Source organism: Heterodontus francisci, chromosome 44, assembly GCF_036365525.1.
Source record: "Heterodontus francisci isolate sHetFra1 chromosome 44, sHetFra1.hap1, whole genome shotgun sequence".
Taxonomy (NCBI): domain Eukaryota; kingdom Metazoa; phylum Chordata; class Chondrichthyes; order Heterodontiformes; family Heterodontidae; genus Heterodontus; species Heterodontus francisci.
The window spans coordinates 23,147,204-23,167,358 of NC_090414.1; the positions used below are offsets into that span (position 1 = coordinate 23,147,204).

General features: G+C 44.0%; 1 protein-coding gene across 1 annotated transcript in view; it reads right to left on the reverse strand.

The window, feature by feature from the left end:
• LOC137356091 (ADP-ribose glycohydrolase MACROD1-like) overlaps window positions 1-20,155 on the reverse strand; it is an 866,553-nt gene that overhangs the window by 576,419 nt on the left and 269,979 nt on the right. The gene's annotated exons all lie outside the window — the stretch shown is intronic.

Sequence of the window (20,155 nt, forward strand, 5' to 3'; positions counted from 1 at the left end):
GCACAACCACAGATTCTTTATATATGCTCCTAGTGGATTAATACCCCAACCGGGATTTTTTAGTAAAATCAGCCTTCTAAATTAATTTGTCACATTCAATTTTTCACATAAATTTGTCAATGAAGGAAAGCATACTCCCCCAGTGGTCAACCAAAGGGTGGCACTACCAGATGTCTGTGCAGCTTTGTGCATTGGTGCAGTGGTCCCTCCACAGGACATCATCAGGTGATGGTGGGCTGCCTGTTGGCTCTCATGATCATTAACAATGCTGAATTTCTGATTCTGTCATTCTAGAGAGCTAGTGTAAATGGGTGTAAATAGCAATTTGATGCGTTTCCAGGGGACAGAATGGGACTGAGGGGTAATGTGAGAAGGGAAGGATGGCCTCTGTAAAAGTGAAAGGTTTATTAAACCTGCTGCTAAAGATTGTTATTTTAATATAAAATAAACTTGCCTTTCACAACATTATGACTTCCCAAAGCACTTTACAGCCAATGAAGTAATTTTGAAGTGTAGTCACTATTGTAATGTAGGAAATGGCAGCCAATTTGGGCACTGCAAGCTCCCACGAACAGCAATGTGATAATGACCAGATAACTTGTTTTGTGAGGTTGATTGAGGGATAACTCCCTTGCTCTTCTTCGAAATTGTGCCATTGGATCTTTTACGTCAGCCTCGGTTTACGTCTCATCCAAAAGATGGCACCTCTGACAGTGCAGCATTCCCTCACCCACTGGAGCATCAGCCTAGATTTTCACACTGCAGTCTGTATACATGCTGAGCAAATCAAGGCCAGTTTCAATTTGCAACATTGCACAAACTCTTCCTTCTTTTTCACTCCTTTGTACCCATGCTGAGCTTCATTCTGCCAGATTCTCTTTTAGCACACTAAACACATCCAAACCAATGAAGCATTTTAATTCTCACTATGTTGCTTACAAGTAGCTATTTAAGTCTAATCCACACTTCTATATTTGAAACATAATCTCCCTGATTCCGACTGCATATCTAAAGTGTTACGGCTGAGGCAGGAGTACACAGCTTTCCTAGTTTCACTTGTCCACAGGTCACAACATATATTTAAATTTTTACCCAGTTACTGATACGGTCAATCATGGACTTTATTTTTTTTTAATCCCAGAACAAAATACACCAACCAAGTTTCTTTAATAAACAACAAAATTATCAGTTTATTATAAAACAAGTCTTAACCAGTAAAAAAGCAAAGCATAAACACCCAGATTGAAATATGAAAGTTCCCTTTTTACCTTAGCCCCTCATACACACACACATATACCGATTAATCGAAAAAAGAGATTTTCTCTTTACAGCTCTATTATAAAAAAAACAAAAAAGAATTCTTTGGCCAAATACTTGCTAATTCTTAAAGAAAAAAGAGAAGATATGGAAAGATGTCAGATGTTCTTTGTTTTCATTCGGCATCCCAAACACATGTAGACAGCTGTCACTGGGATCTTCCTAGAACAGTTCTTTTCAGGCAACGTTGAAGATCAGTTTGGGCAGTCTTTCCAGGAGAAATACGGCAACAGGGGTTTCAGGCAGGCCATGCAGGAGAAATGCAGCATCAATTTCTCTATTTCTTACACTCGCTTCTAAGAGCTTCTCAAAGAGATGGAAAAAAGGCAGGCTTTTCAAAGAGCTGGAAAAGGCTGAGTTGGGGTTTGGTCTTGGCAGGTTGATTTTTTGACTCCTTTTCAAAACACGGCCCATACCCCAATTGCCTGTCCAAAGCAAAACAAAAAAAAATCTCAGGACTCAAGTCTCTTGGCCCCTATAAATCTTGACATTGCACTTCTTTGTAAACATCTTTCCCAGATCAAAAAGTCCCTGCTCTGTATTTTCTGAAAACAGGTGCCTTCCAGTAACTGTTGTTTACAAACCAAATCCAAAAGACCTTTTGATTACCTCTTTTTTTTAAAAACACAAAGCCCAGGAATCCTTTTTTCAGTTTTAAAACACAAGTCCTCAAAATGTAACAAAAAAAAGGGAGCATTTGCAACAGAAACATCAAGTATTTAATCTACTATCATTTATTTTCTTCACAATCGCAAGTTCCAGCTCCATACATCAGTGTAGATATTGCACAAGCTTTCTGCGGGACTTCAGTCATCTTAGAAGCCTTAGCGAATCAAATTTAAACAAAAACTCCAGTGAAACTCCTTCGTCTGTTAAAAATAGCTGACAGATCATGTTCTTCATACAAAGCTGAGACACACATTCTTATACATGGATTGCCTTTTTAGTTGGCCCTGGACAGCTGCATAGAAATTACAATGGGGAAACGGGACTGTCTATGTTGATGCTATTATGACCAGGTGAAAAAGAGGTCCAGGGTTCCCTTTCAGTCTTCACCTGGTCTCACCGTAACAGGGTTTAACTTTAAACACATTGCGTTTTTAACTCCCCCTTGGTGAATCCTTGTTCACCGCTTTCCAATTATAAGGCAAAGAAACCAGCACAAACAGAATTTCTTAGGTTTAAAGAAGAAAAGTTGAAATTAATTTAAACTGAAACCCTAATTCGGTTAACACCTACGGATACACGACGTGTCCACGCTAGCATGCACACGCGATACACACATGCAAATAGAGACAGAAAGAAAACAGAAGAAATAAAGTGGAAAGGTTTGAGGCAATATCTGAAGAGTTGTTGTTACGGTTCTTCGAGCTCACTGTAGAGTCCTTGATTGTAGGAAGATCTTGCTTTTCGTTGGGGCCCAGTATTCTTCTTAAACCTTGTTCACTGGGGGAGACTTTTCTCTTTTGGGGTTTAGGTGTCTTCCGTGGATTCAAAGGCTTGTGAGAAAGAGATGGCAGCAGGCAGATGGGAGAGGCTGTGGTGAGCCAGCCAGGAGAGACCTTCTCAGTCCAGGAACATTCTGTTTTCTGCAGGCTGTCAGTTCAAACTGTAATTCAGAAACCTCCAGGTTGCCAAGCAGGTTAGTCATGTGATAACTATTCTGACCACGTCTTGGCTCTGTGTATTATATCATCTTAGCAGGGAATGGAATGTGCTTCCCTGCCTTCAATGTCTGTTGGTATATCAAATGTTTTTTTCCAGCCAAGGTCTGGCAGTCCTTGTAACAGGCCTTCACTTCTTCCCAGCAACAATTTGAAATTTAATGTCCATGTGGCGAAATTAATATGCCTCATTCTTGGCAGGTGGGGGCCTGCATGACAATGTTTATCCTCCACTCTGAGCAATAGTCCAAAAGAATGTACACGCTTTTACTAGTTTAAACCTGTGTTCTTTTATCTTACTCTTGCAATTTAATTTAAACTAATAGTCCAGATTTGCCTTTACCATTCTGTCAGCTTTCTTATGTACCTTTACAAGATCACCTCAGACATCTCCTTCCAAGGCTGATAAACCCAATTTCCCCGGTCTTTTCTGATAACTGAGACCTGTAAAACTGGTGATCATCCTTGTGGCTCTTCTCTGCACTATTTTTAATGCTTGAATGTTTTCTTTGTATTTTCTTTTTATCTCTACTGGTGGGAGTTATATCCAAAAATTTAAAACGATTACCTTTTCTCGATCAAATGCAGAGATCACTTGGAGAGATGTTAACAAGGGAGAAATGTCAGAGTTTTATGATGAGCAACATATCTAAGTGTGCAAAACTGTGTTTAAGAGTGACACATCAAAATAGGTTGGATATTTAAACATAGTTAGGTGACTGTCGCTCCTGATGAGTGATACTTGGCAGGTCTCTTGTGTGCATCAGAAAATCCAGCCTGACAAGGATCCCATGTCATTGCTGGTTCCTGGACTAATAAAGTTAGTGCTGTGGGAAACTACTGAGAGGACACTGAATTTGTAAGCAAACAAATGTAGAAGAGACAGACAATATAAATTGCAGCCCTTCAGCTTTGCATTTGACATTTCTGATAATGTTATAGACTAATCTGGAATATAGGGTTGTCAAATATCAAGAATAGTCTCTACAACTACCATTTCTTCCTCTTGTTATAACACTGCTTGTAGCAGTCTGTCAAAGACAGCCTTTTGGAGAAGGGTTAGCAGGCTGTGAAAGTAGTTAAGGCCATTCAAGACTCGAGAGGTTAAAGTAAGATCACAGCATCCACGCCAGTATGGAAACATTTAATATTGCCTAACTCAATTGGATTGACGCTTTGTGGTTCCAGGCCAGGTTACCGCAGCAATAAATTCTCAGCACAGCTATCCACATACTGCAAGTTCAGGTTTCAGCTGCATGGTGGTTTAGACTCCCGTATGGGTTTCTGACATAGCCACAAAGCGGTGGATGCTCTGTTGGGAATTAGTAAATGTACTGTCAGTGCTCCAGTAGCACTTGGGATAAAACAACCTGTTTTTTTTTTCTCAACTCTTCAAACCTAGTCTGTCATCTAATGGGTTGATTTCTTGCAAATTGGTTTGATTCTTGCTTTTAAACCAAAGTCGATACTTCATCCAATGACGGGCATTATGATGGTTCAGCCTTCGAGTGCCCAATATCACCAAACATAAGAAGGTTCCTTCAGTTCACACAATCAGCAATACTGCGATCATCCTGGTCAAGGTAATCACCATACACCCTTCTTGATTGTTATTCCCTTGCTGTTCCCCGAAACCAATCCTTGCTTTCTTCTCACCTGGAGCTTTTAATTCTGGAGATATAACTGATTATTTTGACAAAATCCATGGAAGCTCGAAGCAGAGGCTCGGAAATTGAGGCTTAATAGGATGGGAAAGTGAGAATGGTTCTATCTTCCATGAATGACAGTCATAAAGACAACTCACTTGCAAATTGAGAAAAAGTTTTCAGGTTGCAGTCAATAACTCTTCATATTATCTAAGAACACAATAATCCTACATAAATAAGAAGTAAATATTCAAAAGTAAGAGAACAACTTGGAGCAAACTTTCAGCATAACTGTGACTCAAGTAGACATGACTCAATTTTTTTGCCAGGAAATTTAGTTTTCAGTGGTTTACACCACTCTTGTGCTGAAACATCACCACACGTACATTTCCTTGACATTTTATGGTGCTTCCAAGATGTGTTTGCCGAAACCCTCTGCTATCCATTTACATAGGTCCGCCCTATGCAAAACACCAGCTGAGGTGAGGTTCCTGCATTTACCTCAAATCTGAGGTGCAGCAAGACCCACAATTACCAGATATCAGCATAACTGAGATTTATGTATCAAATATATGTGTCCGTTGCATTCTTGGTGCTTGGTTAAATCTTCATCATCAAAATATTTCTTCAGGTTGGAAGGTTTGCAGATGTATCATTCCGGGTTGCAGTAACAGTTCCAATCCAACAAGACAACACAACAGTGACAGGAATGCTACTGGATCCAGGTAGAAATGAAACTCGGCCCAGATCCTCACTCACTCTGGACCCTGCTGCCTGCTCACTTTCCCATTCAAGTTCTCAAAACTGGTTCCTCTCTTAGCTGTGCACGTTGAAATAGCTCACAGTGGTCGCTATCTGCCTAGCCGCTGTATGTACATTTAACGCAGTACATGTTACTATCATCCTGCTTCATGCTGTGGGCTTAAACAAGTTCTCGAAAAGCAACAATTGAGTAAATCAATAAACAAAATGTGTGTGAGGTAAACAGAAGATAAAGAGGGGAGATTTACAAACACTGTAAAAGGAGATGGAAACAGTGAGATACAGAGACGACAAAGAATAAAAAGTACATAACAGCTCCAAAGAAAGAGAGGGAGATTGAAAGATGAATAGAAAAATAGAGGACAGAAAGTTTACAGACCACGAGACAGAGACAACTTTAGGAAGACAAGCAGTTTAACTTTATCCATCAGCAGCATCACAACGTCACCAAGCTCACCATTTGATATAAAAATAACTTGCTGCTGAAGAGTATGATGTAGCTTCTGTGGGGAAAAAATCTGATCCATTCCATCTGTAAATTAACAGAATATACTTACTTAATGGCGTTTTTCTAAATCTGATTCAAGCCTTTGTACAAGAATAAATGAAAATAATGATGAATGGCCAGTAATCTGACACATCTTTGAGGAACAGATGCTACATTGATAAAAATATTGTCAGGTATTGAAGATTTGAACAATTCACTAGGAGGAGTTGGCAATTTTTTTTCCCCTTTGCATTAAAATCTTATGAACTGCTGCCAATGTTGCCTGCTCAGAGATCATTGTTTTGCATTATATCTCCTCTGTGTACTTGCACTGCCCACGTGTCTGTTTAAGACAATGGGAAAATTCCTTAGTTCGGATCACACATAGTAACGGTCTTGCATCTCTCCGAATTTTCTTTTACGCTTCATTGTTCCTCATTGTTGATATTTTGTTATATAATCAGATAACGAAAGCTTAGTTCAACCCCTGGCACTCTTCCTGAGTGATGATTGCGGGTTTTAGCCCACTTGAGAACTAGAATACAACGTACAGGTACTGTACTGAGGTAACAACAACTTACATTTGGATAGCACCTTTAACTGTCCCAAGGCACTTCACAGGATACAAAAATTGAGAGATAATATTGCTTTGTCTGAGATACCAGTGTCTGAATGAGATACTAAATTAAGACACTGTCTGCCCATTGCAGTACTGCAGGTGGACATTAAAGATTCCATTTGATGAAGAGAAAGAAGTTCCACTGGAGAAACAGAGAAGTGGACAGCAAATGGAATTTCAAAGAGATAGAATTGGGGACATTATTGTGTGGTTAAATGCCAGACAATGCAGTGCATAAAGTACAGATGTTGCTTTCACTGTCGATCTCCTGTCCCATAAATTGCTCCACTTGGCTGTATCCAGAGGGAGAACAAAATATCAACATATAGAACACGTAATGTCCCAGTTTTGAAATCACATCTCACACAGGCAGACAGGCTGTCTTGCAGACATTTTAGCGTTCCTGTTAATGTGACATCTCAGAACACCGGTAAACTGTTAATTGCCCATTAATAGGAGCACCTGCAACATCTTTAAGGGAAGCGGCAAGCTGTTAATTGGCTATTAGTGGAATTCTGAGATGCACCTGCAACCTGTAAATGGGTTGTTCCGATGCACAGAGTCGCTATCATTCAAACAGTTTATCTTCATACTGTTGCAAATGTACACAAAGCAGCACTCCCACCATCAGCGACAGCACACGCCAAAACCGACCTCAACTGACAGTGTAAACACCGAGTCGTTTGCTAGCCAGCGGGGGGGGGGGGGGGGGGGGGGCGGGGGCGGATGGGGGGATGGGCAGAGGGAGAGGAGAGGAGGGGAGGAGGGGAGGGGAGGAGGGGAGGGGAGGTGAGGGGAGGGGTGAGGGGAGGCGAGGGTTGAGGGGAGGGGAGGGGGAGGTGAGGGGAGGGGATGGGGAGGTGAAGGTAGGGGAGGGGAGTGAGAGGGGAGGGGGAGTTGAAGCGGGGAGTTGAGGGGAGGGGAGGTGGGGGGAGGAGAGGGGGAGGAGGGAGGAGATGGGGGAGGGAAGATGGGAGGGAGAAGGCGAGGGGACGTGGGTAGGGGAGGAGGGGAGGGGGAGGGGAGTGGGTGGAGGGGAGGGGAGTGGGAGGAGGGGAGGGGAGGGGGAGGGGAGGGGAGGGGAGGGGAGGGGAGGGGAAGGGAGCTGGATGGGGAGAGGGGGGAGGTGGGAGGGAAGGGATGTGGAGGGGAGGGGTAGGGGAGGGAAAGGGGGTGGGGAGGGAGGGGGGAGTGGAGGGGGAGGGGAGGAGGGGGAAGAGGAGGGGGAGAGGGAGGGGGAGGGGAGAGGGGAGAGGAGAGAGGGGAGAGGGGGGACGGGAAGGGGAGGGGTGGGACGAGTGGTGGGAGCAGAGGGGAGGAGATGCAAAAGGGAGGGGAGGGGATACAGTGGAGGGGATGCGGTGGGGTAAGGATGCAGAGAGGAGGGGTGGGGAGGGGATGTGGAGGGGAGGGGATGCAGAGGGGAGGGGTGGGGAGGGGATGTGGACAGGATGAGGAGGGGGAGGGGATGGGGAGGGGATGTAGAGGGGAGGAGATGCAGACAGGGAGGGTTGGGGAGGGGATGTGGAAGGGATGGGGATGGTAGGGGATGGGTGAGGAAGGATGCAGAGGAGAGGGGAGGGATGCAGAGCGGAGGGAATGGATGGAGAGCGGAGGGGAGGGATGCAGAGCGGAGGGGAGGGATGCAGTTCGGAGGGGAGGAATGCAGATCGGAGGGGAGGGATGCGGAGGGGTGGGATGCGGAGGGGAGGGGAGAAGGGCAGAGGGCAGGAGAAATTAAATGTTGAAGATGTCATGGAACAAAAGGCAAAGGGAGCAGTAATTCTTCTTCTTTCTTTTGGGCCTCCTTATTTCTAGAGACAATGGATACGCGCCTGGAGGTGGTCAGTGGTTTGTGAAGCAGCGCCTGGAGTGGCTATAAAGGCCAATTCCAGAGTGACAGGCTCTTCCACAGGTGCTGCAGAGAAATTTGTTTGTCGGGGCTGTTGCACAGTTGGCTCTCCCCTTGCGCCTCTGTCCTTTTTCCTGCCAACTACTAAGTCTCTTCGACTCGCCACATTTTAGCCCTGTCTTTATGGCTGCCCGCCAGCTCTGGCGAACGCTGGCAACTGACTCCCACGACTTGTGATCAATGTCACAGGATTTCATGTCGCGTTTGCAGACGTCTTTAAAGCGGAGACATGGACGGCCGGTGGGTCTGATACCAGTGGCGAGCTCTCTGTACAATGTGTCTTTGGGGATCCTGCCATCTTCCATGCGGCTCACATGGCCAAGCCATCTCAAGCGCCGCTGACTCAGTAGGGTGTATATGCTGGGGGTGTTGGCCGCTTCAAGGACTTCTGTGTTGGAGATATAGTCCTGCCACCTGATGCCAAGTATTCTCCGGAGGCAGCGAAGATGGAATGAATTGAGACGTCGCTCTTGGCTGACATACGTTGTCCAGGCCTCGCTGCCATAGAGCAAGGTACTGAGGACACAGGCCTGATACATTCGGACTTTTGTGTTCCGTGTCAGTGCGCCATTTTCCCACACTCTCTTGGCCAGTCTGGACATAGCAGTGGAAGCCTTACCCATGCGCTTGTTGATTTCTGCATTTAGAGACAGGTTACTGGTGATAGTTGAGCCTAGGTAGGTGAACTCTTGAACCACTTCCAGAGCGTGGTCGCCGATATTGATGGATGGAGCATTTCTGACGTCCTGTCCCATGATGTTCGTTTTCTTGAGGCTGATGGTTAGACCAAATTCATTGCAGGCAGCCGCAAACCTGTCGATGAGACTCTGCAGGCACTCTTCAGTGTGAGATGTTAAAGCAGCATCGTCAGCAAAGAGGAGTTCCCTGATGAGGACTTTCCGTACTTTGGACTTCGCTCTTAGACGGGCAAGGTTGAACAACCTGCCCCCTGATCTTGTGTGGAGGAAAATTCCTTCTTCAGAGGACTTGAACGCATGTGAAAGCAGCAAGGAGAAGAAAATCCCAAAAAGTGTGGGTGCGAGAACACAGCCCTGTTTCACGCCACTCAGGATAGGAAAGGGCTCTGATGAGGAGCCACCATGTTGAATTGTGCCTTTCATATTGTTATGGAATGAGGTGATGATACTTAGTAGCTTTGGTGGACATCCGATCTTTTCTAGTAGTCTGAAGAGACCACGTCTGCTGACGAGGTCAAAGGCTTTGGTGAGATCAATGAAAGCAATGTGGAGGGGCATCTGTTGTTCACGGCATTTCTCCTGTATCTGACGAAGGGAGAACAGCATGTCAACGGTCGATCTCTCTGCACGAAATTACACACTGTGCCTCAGGGTAGACGCGCTCGGCCAGCTTCTGGAGCCTGTTCAGAGCGACTCGAGCAAAGACTTTCCTCACTATGCTGAGCAGGGAGATTCCACGGTAGTTGTTGCAGTCACCGCGGTCACCTTTGTTTTTATAGAGGATGATGATATTGGCATCGTGCATGTCCTGGGGTACTGCTCCCTCGTCCCAGCACAGGCATAGCAGTTCATGTAGTGCTGAGAGTATAGCAGGCTTGGCACTCTTGATTATTTCAGGGGTAATGCTGTCCTTTCCAGGGGCTTTTCCGCTGGCTCGAGAATCAGTGGCATCACTGAGTTCCGATTTGGTTGGCTGTATGTCCAGCTCATCCATGACTGGTAGAGGCTGGGCTGCATTGAGGGCAGTCTCAGTCACAGCATTCTCCCTGGAGTACAGTTCTAGGTAGTGCTCAACCCAGCGGTCCATTTGTTTGTGTTGGTCAGTGATTATGTCCCCTGATTTAGATTTGAGGGGGGCGATCTTCTCGATGGTTGGCCCAAGAGCTCTCTTCATGCCATCCTACATTCCTCTGATGTTTCCGGTGTCTGAGGCCAGCTGAATATGACTGCATAGGTGTTGCCAGTAGTCGTTTGCGCAGCGCCTGGCTGTTCTTTGTGCAGTGCTTCTGGCTGCTTTAAGTGCTGCGGATGTTAAATCGCTGGGGGCTTTCTTGTAGTTCAACACTGCAATGCGCTTAGCGGCTATGACAGGTTCCAGCTCTTCATTACGAGATTGAAACCAGTCTGCATTTCTCTTCGCACTTTTGCCGTAGGTGGTCAAAGCTGACTCATAGATGGCGTCTCTGATGTGGGCCCACTTGGTCTCAGCATCCTCTGTGGGAGTGTTTTGAAGGGCTGTTACAAGTGAATTTAGAAATTTTTGTAACAGCTGTGGGTGAGAAATTCTGCTCGTGTTGATGCACGGGTGGCCCTTCTGCTTGGAATGATACAACTTCTTTTGTCTGAGTCTAACCTTGCTGCACACCAGGGAGTGGTCGGTGTCGCAGTCTGCACTGTGGAAGCTGCGTGTGATTTGAACACTGTTTAAGGCGGCTCGCCTTGTGACAATGAGGTCTAGCTGGTGCCAACGACGCGATCTTGGGTGCCTCCATGAAACCTGGTGACAGGGTTTCGTGTGAAAGAACGAGTTGGTGATGCAGAGGTTATGATAGGTACACAACTCAAGCAGAGTTGGCAGAGGGCAGGAGAGATTAAATGTTGAAGATGTCATGGAACAAAAGGCAAAGGGAGTAGTAATAGCTGTAGTAAAAGACAAAGCATTTGTGCAGAGAGAGTGTTAATGGCAGAATAATGAGCAGCTCTGTCCAAAAGCAAAAACATGATAAACAAGTTTAAGACTGGTACATGGTATAAAAAACAATCAAAATTACAGTCATGATCTGAAGTTGTTGAACTTAATGTAGAGTCCAGAGGGCTGTAGAGTGCCTAATCGGAAGATAAGGTGCTGTTCCTCAAGCTTGCCTTGAGCTTCACTGGAACACTGGAGCAGGCTGAGGACAGAAATGTGGGCGTGAGAATTGAAATTGCAAGCAACCGGAAGATCAGGGTCATGCTTGCGGACTGAGCGGAGGTGTTCCGTAAAGCGGTCATCCAATCTGCGTTTGGTCTCCCCAATGTAGAGAAGTTGTTCATTATTCTTCCATTAGCATCTCCCTGGACAAATGCTTTGTCTTTTACTACAGCTATTACTACCTTTGCCTTTTATTCCATGACATCTTTGTCATTTAATTCCTCCTGCCCTCTGCTCTATCACATACCTTCCCTTTTGTTCTTCTTCCCCACCCCCCACCCCGTTCACTTGCTCAAAGCCTATTACATTTGTAACCTTTGCCAGAAAGGTCACAAACCTGAAACGTTAACTCTGCTTCTCTCTCCAGAGATGCTACCAGACCTAGGTGCATGTCCAGTACTTTCTGTTTTTATTGCAGCTTTCCAGCATCTGCCGTATTTTATGTTTGTTTTAGACATCATCAGAATTGTTTTTACTGACACTGAGTTCAGAGAAAATGCCTGGCAGACTTGCAGAGGGCCAAAAGCCTCTTGGGAGGAAATGGAAAAATGTGTCCAGGGCAGTAAGTGCCAGCTCAACAACATGCGTGGCTAGGCAGAAAGATCTTTCATGACCTTGTCAGGTCAGGCATGCTTACAGGAGACAGCCACACTTTCTAAGGATGCACAGCAAAAAAAGTATGCCTGACATTTACAAATACATGCTTTAATTGCTTACCACCACTACCTTTGAGGCAGCACTGTTTCTGGAGATACCCAGCCCACCCCTGGAATTATTCTTCACACATCCTTCCATGCATTTATTTTCAGGGTGAAAGAGTGCAAGTACTGTGGTTTAAAACAAAGGCAATGTGACAACTCCTCGGGATGTGAGCATTCGTTGCAAACTGCAGCGCTGCTGTCACATACAAGCTGAACATTGCTGTTGACAGAGCCAGTGTTGGGCATTGAGCTGGGAGGCATGTAGGGCCACATGGATGCAATCTATAACTCTTTGGACCTGCAGGGATCCTAGCACTTGGTAAAACTGCAGTGTCCCATCATTCTGCCACCAATTGTCAACGAGTATAGGATGAAATTACTTACTTTAGCAAGCAATGCCTTCGTGGTTTGCTTAATGCATCTGTGCACAGCTGATTGACTGATGTTACTTAAGGCCCTAGCGACAGCCTGAAAAAAAAACTTGAAGGGTGGTTGTAACCTAAATAAGCCAGTGGAGTTGTAGGCCAGCCTGCAGCTTGTGATCGGGAAAATAGTGGAGCCTGAATCAAGGATGAAATTACCAGAAATTTCAGGAAGCAAGGACATAAGAGAATTGTTAAAGGAAAACTGATTATGTCCTGCATGGAACTGTGCAGCACCACAGCTAATGCTGCAAAAGCAAATGTCAAAGTATTTGGCAGCAGCAAAAAGCTAACCAGAAATGGACAGGTACTTCCTGTGGCCACTGGGAATAATGGGACAGGGCACAAATGGGTGAAGATACTTGGTGTCATACTAGGCCCCCAACTGCCAAGAATGAGGCACATTAACTTTGTCATGAACAATTATTTTCGACTGTTGTTGGAGGAAATGACTTGTTAAACAGATCAGCTGTGGCTGGAAAAGAACATTTCCATACCAACAGACATTGAAGGTGAGGAAGCACATTCCAGGGCCTGCTAAGGAGGATAGAATCCACAAGGGCTAGGACTAGTTAGACCAGTTGGTCACATGACTACCTGGCTGTTCCAGTGTTTTCTTTTGAAATGGCCACAGAGAGTTTGAACTGAGAGTGTCTGCTTGCTCCTGGACTGAGATAATCTCTCTCCTGCCTCACAAGCCTCTGAATCCACTGAAAACACATGAACCCCAAGAGAGAAAAGGCTCCTACAGCGAACAAGGTTTAAGAAGAATACTGGGCCCCAGTGAAAAGCAAGATCTACCTATAATCAAGGTCTCTACAGTGAGCCTGAAGAACTGTAACAAAAACTCTTCAGATATTGCCTCAAATTTTTCCACTTTATTTTTCTTCTGCTCTTTTCTGTCCCTATTTGCATGTATCGCGAATGCTTGCTAGCGCGGGGCGCGTTGTGTATCTATAGGCGTCAACTGAATTAGAGTTTAAGTTTAATAAATTTCAACCTTTCTTCCTTAAACCTAAGAAAGTCTGTTTGTGTTGGTGTCTTTGTCTTATAATTGTAAAGTGGTGAACAAGGATTCACCAAGGGGGAGCTAAAAAACACGGCGTGTTTAAAATTAAACCCTATTACAGTAAAACCAGGTGAAGGCTGAGAGGGACCCCGAGTCATCTTTCTCACCTGTTGGTAACATTGGGTCTGACCAAACTATGGCCATCAGCCAGGCAGATCCAATCAAAAAGTCTAGGCTACAGTTTCCGGTGACAAGCAATCGCTGTAATGTGAACCGTGCACACAACACTGCATTTCATTTGATTTATATCTCAAGGTTCAGTTTTTAGGTTTACTTAATGTGATAGCAACGTTCATTTGCTTTGGTGGTGTTCGCCCTTCTGTGGGATCTTTATGAGTGCTAATGGAGAAATAGAGAGCATCCATGAAAGCATGCTTTCAGGAGAGATGGGAAGAAAAGGTAGAAATTGAAAATAACTTGTGAATTACAAATACGACCAAGATCAGGAATGATCAAGAGCCATTAAAGCTCATTTCTATAATTGTAACATACAATTTTGGGTATTCATAGAATTGTCATCCTCAGTGTGGTCTAGCAGCAGTTCTGAAAGTAGACATTATCCCTTACAATCTGGAAGCTGACCTTTTTCATAATTTACCCTGAGTAGAAATAAGTACCGAAGGATTAACAATTAATCTCTTTGAAGTAATCGCTTCACGCGGCTTCATGCTGTGCTCACACACACTTTGTAATGTCATATATTATACACTGTCCATATAGACTACCATTTACCCGTGACCAGTGACTACAGTAAGATGAACTGCGCACCTTCCATCCTTCATTTTATTTATGTCTACCCCCTTATTCTTTACTTCAATTATGTCAGACTGTTTTATGTGGTTCCCTACTGAGGGGTAACACTCATCAGGTCTTTTGCTTCTCAGAGGCTGGGAAAAGCAGGAAGACACAACATACACCTGGGAGTGCTTGAAGTCATTAATAGTGAAGGAAAGAAAACAGTCCAATTTAGAGCTGGAAAGATTTGCCAACGAGCTGAGGGAAATTTACTTGCAGTTTTGCGAACTTAATAACCAAAGCAACTTGCTAGATTCTAACGCTACTGAGTATTTTTTTTTCTCCCTGTCACCTTACTGACCTTTGCAACATGCAAGCTGCTTGAATTGTATCTTTCTCAGTTATGCCAACCAGCTTCTAACCAATTTTAAACCAGATAGAAACGGTACATTTAAAAATAACATGCCTGCTTCTGCATGTGTGTATTTTTATTGTTAAATATAATCAAAACCAGAAATTCCTGTCTGGTTTACAATTACTAAAATAACCAAGGGATAGCTCTCAAAATCGTATCCTCCTGTTCAAAACAGCATAAGTGGCCATAGTGGCAGAGCTAGGTTTGGCTGACTATTTGCAGGCTGGGGGAGTGGGGTCAACTTAAAATCTGACCTACTTGGCAGGAAGGGAATCGAGCTGGGAACTGGGGAACGTCGACATAACTCGTCCGAAGGCCTAGCTGAGAATCACAAAGACCTCGGGCCAAATCTGGAGGCTGAAGCCCAGGTAACAGAGGTTCTCAGGAGCAAAATGGGGGAGGTCCTTCAATGCCGCACTGTCCGATTTCAAAATGGGAGTGTCATGTCCCCATCTCCTCCACCACCGCCCCCCCCACCACCAAACCACCACTGGGTTGCCATTCTATTCAATCTATTGCCATATCAGCAATGGAAGTTTATTTTAACTTTGTTTAGGATTCAACTCTTCAAATTACAGTCAGCCTAATAGGAGTGTTAATGATCCATCGAACTCTGTCAGGCAGTTTTGTTTTGAGAAATCATCATAAAAAGTTGGTGCTCAGGGAATTTGGTGGCATGCTGGATTACATGCTGGCATTCCACTTCTGGGATCTGGGTTTAAATCCTCCCCAGACTGCTTGAATGGAAATCTCATTTGTTTGCTGACTGTACAGGTCCTATGTGAAATGACTCTGAGCAATCTCAATTGAGTTCCTAGTGGGTTACAGTACAAAACAGACCTTAATTCATCACTGATTGGCAATCTTACTGAATGAAGCCAGGGTATGGCTGGTGTGGGAAATGGAAAATATACTGATGCAAAATGTGATGAGGTTGGGACTGAGAACACATCGTTGGAACAGAGCAGAGGGAGAATTACCCTATGATGCTTCAGACCTGGGAGTATTTATGATGATAATGGATGTTTAAATTCAGAAATGTTCCAGCCCTGGCACTAACATCCCTTACCTTGATGTGCATACAAAATTAAGAGGATTAAAAAAGATTCAGTGCAGAATGGAAAATCTTCTTCTTTGGCCTCCTTGTCTCGCCAGACAATGGGATGCGCGCCTGGAGGTGGTCAGTGGTTTGTGAAGCAGCACCTGGAGTGGCTATAAAGGCCAATTCTAGAGTGACAGACTCTTCCACAGGTGCTGCAGATAAAATTGGTTGTCGGGGTTGTTACACAGTTGGCTCTCCCCTTGTGCTTCTGTCTTTTTGACTGCCAACTGCTAAGTCTCTTCGACTCGCCACTCTTTAGCCCTGCCTTTATGGCTGTCCGCCAGCTCTGGCGATCACTGGCGACTGACTCCCACGACTTGTGATCAATGTCACAGGACTTCATGTTGCATTTGCAGACGTCTTTAAAGCGGAGGCATGGACGGCCGGTGGGTCTGATACCAGTGAAGAGCTCGCTGTACAATGTGTCCTTGGGGATCCTGCCATCTTCCATGCGGCTCACATGGCCAAGCCATCTCAAGCGCCGCTGGCTCAGTAGGGTGTATACGCTGGGGATGTTGGCCGCCTCGAGAAATGGAAAAGAAGACAGGCTAATCAGGAGGCAGTAGTTTGGTGATGCCAAGTTTGCATTTTTAAAGCTTGCAGATGGAAGGTGTAAGGAACAAATGAAGGAGGTTTGATAGTGTTTTCAACAATGATTCCCAAATTGCAAATTCCCAATCGCAACTGTGGTATAAGGAAAAACCATCAAATGCTTCCTCCAGGGAGAGGGGGAAAATAATCATCAAGCTGCTCTTGCATACCTCTTTGTAGCTGGATCAAGAACAGCATTGACAACAGGTCTCTCTGCTCAGGGAAGGGAAAGTGAGGCAGGAAGATCTTCAAGGGGGTGAAAATAAAAATAAAAGTTTTGCTGGGGAGGAGGAATAAATTGAAATTTCAAGTAATGGTTTTAAAATCCTATTCTAAACATTGCTTTTGATTCCAAACACAATCAACCCTCATCTCCACATGAATAAAACTCACCATACTTTCCAAGTCTCCAAAAAAGTGTCACTTCACTAATTTGGATTTTCTTTCTGTGAATTTAAAAAGGCAAATCAGCACAACAATCCATCCTCACAGTTTGCCACAGTTAATCACCTCAAAGCCGATAGCCAGTTAACGGTGTTAACACAGCTGTCAATGGCAGCCACGCACCCCTGGCTCAGGCTGTAACTCTGGTGTTAATCGTATGATAAAAACAGTACTTAGCTGAAATTTGGCCTACATTAAAATCAGCTCCATTCAACTTTAAACCTGCAGGCTATAAATTGCTTTTGGAGTGGCTTTACTCATCTTGTATCTCTCTCACTCCTTTTCACAACCTGAGACCTGAGTGAGATGATCTTGGTATATCATCGAAGTGTTTTCACCTCTTTCCACACTGAAAAAAGTGTTCTTAAGATATTAAACACATAAGCTGCCGCTTTACAATAGTAATCCTTGACACCTGACCTTCACCAGTTATTCTCCCCTTCCTTCCCATGTCAGTCTGGGCAAAGGGTCTCTACCCCAAACATCACACTGCCTTTTCTCTTTCAGATACTGATCAATGTGTTTCATTCCTCCAGCAGTTTCTGCTTATACTGAAGCTTTCCAGCATTTGTAATTTTCTTATGATCACAGTGCACTTGCTTTTCAGTTGCAGAAGAATATTTTGGCTTCATAAGCATGGAGGCAAGTGCTAAATTCTAAAACCTGCCCTCTTCAAGTCCGAGGGACTAAGATAATGACCCTGTTCATCTGAATTTCAATGTTCAGTTAATCTAAGCACTATGCGAGAGTGGATGGTGTTATTATAGAGTGAAAAACCTCCCAAAGGAGGTGGCTGCTAAGATCTTCTCAATACTGTCATGTGCTGAGCAGCTTAATATTTGAATGAGGCCCCAGATGGCATTTTAAATAGATACCAGCAGGAGAATAGTCTCCTGTGGGGAAGGATTTTGCTGATGCTGCAACTATGTTACATTTCATTTCTTCGTTGGATTTTTATTTAGGCAGCTCAGACTGGGAATCTTCTGAAGGGTTTGGGAACAATGTTCTGATTCTGAGATAAGATACTGACAGGTACTGGTGCACTAACCTGCAAGTAATGATGCATCACAGGTGTGAAAATAGAAAGTGGAAAGAAAAAAAATGAAATGAATGAATGCTGCGTTAGCTACTCTGAACTCACTCAGACTGATCCGAGCACAAACGTCCCAATGCACCAAACCTTACCATTACCTTCAATTAAGCGAGAGCAGGGACAGGTACAAGTTAGAATTGGAGGCAATTCAGATTGTACAAATCCAAAATACTGATATTTTCAGATGCATGAATCTGACATTCATTTTATTAAACTGGGGATACCCTAACTGTTGTCGCAGCATACTGAGGTAGTGAAGTGCCCTGCCAGGAGTGGTAAGATGCATCTCCATTCCTGCAATTCCCACAAGATAAACTCCTGTACTTTGACTGGTGTCAATGACTGGAGGTGCCAAACAGAGATTCAGTACTCATCCTCACTACAGAGAGGAGGAAGGATACAATTGGAGTTTGAGTCTGTGAGGCCCATTGACAGATGCTTCAGGTAAAACTGCCTGCCTGCCTGCCCTCTTGGCTGAGCATGGTGTTTGGCATGAAAGCAGATTCTTACAAGAAGGAAGAATATATGAAATTAAAAGATAGTAAACTGTACTGAAATGTTAAATTCAGAACATTAAGTTCACCTGTCCTCTGCAGAAATCTGGAGTCATGAGATTGCACCTACATGTGTTGATCTAACTTTGAAGAAACTGTTTTAACAAAAGCCTGCATGTGTTTATTTTAAGTGAAATGGATTACAACAGTGACGCCCACATCCCATGAATGAATTAAACAAAAATAACTTACCTTTTTCTTTCAGGCCTCACATGCCAGCCAAACTGCAGTCAACCAGCCAGTATTTGATCCTGACAAGTTTTTGATTTTTCATAGTCTAGTTTCCGAATATAAGTACAAGTAAAGCACTCCAAAAACAGCAAAAATAATCCCCAATCATTCATAGCTGTAAAGGTGACCTGTAATGGTTATTGTATTGGCCTCTTCTCTACTGGGCATGCTTAGTGAAGAAATGTCAAAGAACTGGTGGTCTGTTAGAAGTCGTTGATTAATCCTTCACACTCCCCCAATATTCAGGTCACGGTGCAAATCTGTTCTCAGACCATTAGGAAGATAATAGAAAGGTATAGGGTGCTTTCTCTTCTCTCCCTTTTCCTAGACTTGGACTGCTTCACCATCTGCCCCACAGAGAAAAGATCAGAGACTCACTACATCGTGCTCACTGAGGCATCAACGTACTGTTCTGGTGGTAAAATATTTTTCAATAGGTACTTGGCTACTCTTGCTGTGGATCAGTGGATAAAAGTACATGCTTTTCTAATGAGGCACAGAAAGCCTGGAAGGTCCATGTTTCGACTCCCAATTTGTGCTGTGCTAGCTGATCCAACTGGGATGATGTGGGATAAGTTACAATTACTGCGTCCTAAATTGAGGAGGACTAAATAGGCCAAGGTAACCCCCTCATTATCATTGTCAAGGATAATGGACAAGATGCGATGCCTGTCATGAAGTCATAGCTTGTCATAATTTAATGTCTCGGCTCACACATGAAGCATGGTCTCTGGGTGAAGTGCAGGAGCCCATGGAACCCTGATGAGGTCCCACCCTGCAGGTACACTGCTGCTGTGAGAAGATATCCCAGCCTTGATGTTTGGAGGCAACTTAGGTGAAATAGTGACCGTGGTTCTGTACTCCAGCAAAGTCAGTGCCTTCAGGGTAGAAAATTGGGAGGGGGGAGTTTCTGGCATCAAGTTTTTTCTCCTCATCCAGTACAACCAATTCTTTTTCATAAATGTTATCAACATTCTAGCATAGAGAACATTAACATCTGATGCTAGAACACAGAAAAGCAACAAATGTAGAACAATATACATACAAAACTGAACCACCACATTGTAAAATAAATAACGGACAACAATGAATAATTTTAGGGCTGTAACTAATCATGGGGTTCAGATCATGGCTGTAAACCACTCAAACCTGTGGCTTGGCACTCCTTCTGAAAAGATAGATTGGGTTGCAATCACTCCCATTGCATAGTATATAACATCTCCAGTGCCCAGATCAAATAAAAAAAACACTGGGTATTCCTTCACTATTAGAATGCATTACAAGAACTGTTCATTAAAAATCTGCTTCATAATCGAGTCCCACATATTCATTACTCTAAGTGCCCATCAAAACTGCTCAATTGGATTTCAGCCTGTAACCCACTTCCACATATATGCCAATCCACTGATAATCCATTTGAATCTCTCAATTAGACACTTGTATTCGAGTCACTCCCATATTGCCATTATTCCATATAGCCATGCAAACACCTAGATTAGATT